Source organism: Mandrillus leucophaeus, unplaced genomic scaffold, assembly GCF_000951045.1.
Source record: "Mandrillus leucophaeus isolate KB7577 unplaced genomic scaffold, Mleu.le_1.0 Scaffold413, whole genome shotgun sequence".
NCBI classification, from domain to species: domain Eukaryota; kingdom Metazoa; phylum Chordata; class Mammalia; order Primates; family Cercopithecidae; genus Mandrillus; species Mandrillus leucophaeus.
Genome location: NW_012104399.1, coordinates 822,093 through 825,082, shown reverse-complemented (window position 1 = coordinate 825,082; position 2,990 = coordinate 822,093).

The window sequence follows — 2,990 nt, the reverse complement described above, 5'->3', positions numbered from 1 at the left end:
TTAAGCCTGTGGAACTGTGAGTCAATTAAACCTCGTTTCTTCATAAATTATCCAGTCTTTATAGCTGTGTGAGGATGGACTAATACAGTTCCTGATGAAAAGATGACTTAGTTCTCTCTCTCTCTCTCTCTCTCTCTTTCATGAGCTCTTTCTCCTTCTACTTTTCACCATGGGGTGATGCAGCAAGAAGGCCCTTGCCCTTGGACTTCCCAGCCTTCAGGACTGTAAGAAATAAATCTCTGTTCTTTATAAATTACCCAGTGCCAAGTGTTCTACTTTAGCAACACAAAATAGACTAAGACAGAGGGGCTTCTTTACCAGTTCATCAGATGTAACCAACTATGTATGAAGCACAATGCTGGGCATGGTTTATGCACAAACTGGAACCCCTGCTACTTGGTCATTCAGGAAAGAAATGATAAGGGTAGATGACAATAGGTATAGAAAGCCAAATTCAAGACATCTGTAGGAAATACAACTGACAGGATAGGCAACACAGACGTAGGTAAAAGTTAAGGGGGAAATGAAGAGCCGAAGATAACTCCCAGAATTGTAACTCTTTCACTGACCGGCTGGTGATGCCACTTTCTAAAACAGAAGTACAGGCTATTCATGGAGGAAAAATTAACTCAGTTGTGCTATCGAGAATTTGAAGTATTTGCTGGACAATGAGATGGAAATACATGTTAAGCACTTTAATATACGGATTCCATGCTCAGGAGAGGCAGATGGGCTTCACTGACAGGTTTCAAATTCTCCAAAGATTAGGCGCAATCTACACTGCGGAAAAAACAAGATAAGCATAGTGATGTGATGAAGCGAATGTCCTCTAGAGACAGACTGAGTCCAAGTCCTGATCTCTCCACTTACTGGTTACTTGGACAAATGATTGTCCTCTCTGTGCTTCAGTTTCCTAGTCTATAAAATGAGGATAATAAGAGTACCTACCTCATAACATCACAAAAATGAAACCAGTTTGTTTGTTAAGTGTTTAGGTCAGTATTCAGAACCTAGTAAACATTATGTCTATCTCTTCCAAATTAAAATTTTCTCCAAGGAAGAGAGTATGAAATGAGAGATGAAGAAAACTGGCATTAGCCATGGAGAATATCAACGCCTTAAGATGTAGGTAAAGAAAAAGGTATTCTTGATGTGGGTAAAGAAAGAGGTATCCTTAGAAGAGTGATAAGCAGCAGCTCCAAACGAGCTTTCTTTTCTCAAAAGACACCAAAACTGAGACACTGAGACACAGAGGTGATAAAATACCAAGAACTAACTCCTGGTGCAAGATTCTCTACAATTTAAATGGGCTGTCTCTCAAGTAATTTTTATTTATTTTATTTATTTTTATTTTTATTTTCTTGAGATGGAGTCTTGCTCTGTCACCCAGGCTGGAGTGCCGTGGTGCAATCTCGGCTCACTGCAACCTCTACCTCCTGGGATAAAGTGATCCTCCCACCTCAGCCCCCACGTACCTGGGACTACAGGCACATGCCACTGCACCCAGCTGATTGTTTTTTGTCTTGTTTTGTTTTTTGTTTTTTGTGTTTTTTTGCAGAGACAGAGTCTTGCTATGTTACCCTGGCTGGTCTTGCCCAGACTGGTCTCAATTTCCCAGGCTCAAGCAATCCTCCCACCTGGACAGTGCTGGGATTACAGGTTTGAGCCAGCATTCTCAGCCTCTCAAGTAATTTTGCAAGTACAGTGTAACATTTTTAGGTTCTTTAGCAGTAGAAAAAGGAAAGTATATCTTTAGCTACATTAAAGAGGGAGTATTCAGTAATCCTCATCTACTTATAAAGAAGTTTCCTATTTTAATAGTAATTGAGTGTGTTGTATTGGGAGAAATCATTCTCTCAAGAGAAGTTAAACAACTACTCTGACCATAAAATAATCTGTCTGCCTTATAGATTCTAGGTTGCATAATTAACATTCACGAAGTATTTTAAAAGGAAAATCACTTATGAGCCCTAAGTATTACTATGTAATTAATAATTTCCTAGACTTTATTTGATTAGAGATTACAGATGCAAAATTTGACATACCTGGTGTGAAATCAGACTTTTGTTCTCAGCCTCACATTCAGCAATGCTCATAGTGTGCTAATGCCATCAAAATGCAGGAAAAAAATGTACTTTTAAAAATAATTTAGTTTTTGGTAGTTCTCTACTGTTTCTACTCACATTTCCAATATCAAATGTGTAGGAATTTTCCATACCATACAATTCTCCAATTCTCTGCCCACATCAATTGGGTTTCCTACAGTTCAACTTAATTGTAGAACACCCAGTTGGCATGGGCAGAGAAGTTACCTGTGGTTACCTGACACTATTTAGATGGAACTAGCATCCGATCTCACAAGTTAAAGGCTCAGTACCACAAGACTGTGTCACTTCAGATGCCAGTTGCAAGTTCCCAGGTTACCAAAAATAAAATTCTAAGCCCCCCAACAAACTGAATGGACCCCTCCTCTCACCCAAAGTCATTCCATAGTTAACCTGAAAAACTAGATCAGGCTATGATGGAAAAGGAGGGGACCAAACATGCCTCATTATACCCTCCTCCCTTTGGAATTCAGGCACAACTGACCAGTATTAACGTTAAAACAGAGACCTAAAGACTGACAAAATAGACTCTTTGTAGCAATAAGATACCAACATGACAGATAGCTAACCTTGAAAGGAATCAAAGTATTTTACCCCCAAATATATTTCTTTGACGTATTTTGAAATGGTCCTGCAAAGCTGTCTATTGTGGGGAAAATCTACTTTCTGTAGAGAATCTTCTCCCCCTTTCCAGGTCTTTTCCCTGATCCAGGAGAGAATTAACTAAGAGTCTGGCACCTTTTTAAAGTCTGATGGAAAAAAAACATGTACAATGTATTCTCTCTGAAGCCTGCTACCTGGAGGCTTCCTCTACATGACAAAAACCTTGTTCTCCACAATCCCTTATCTTAACCCTGACACTCTTCTATTGATTCCAGGTTTTTT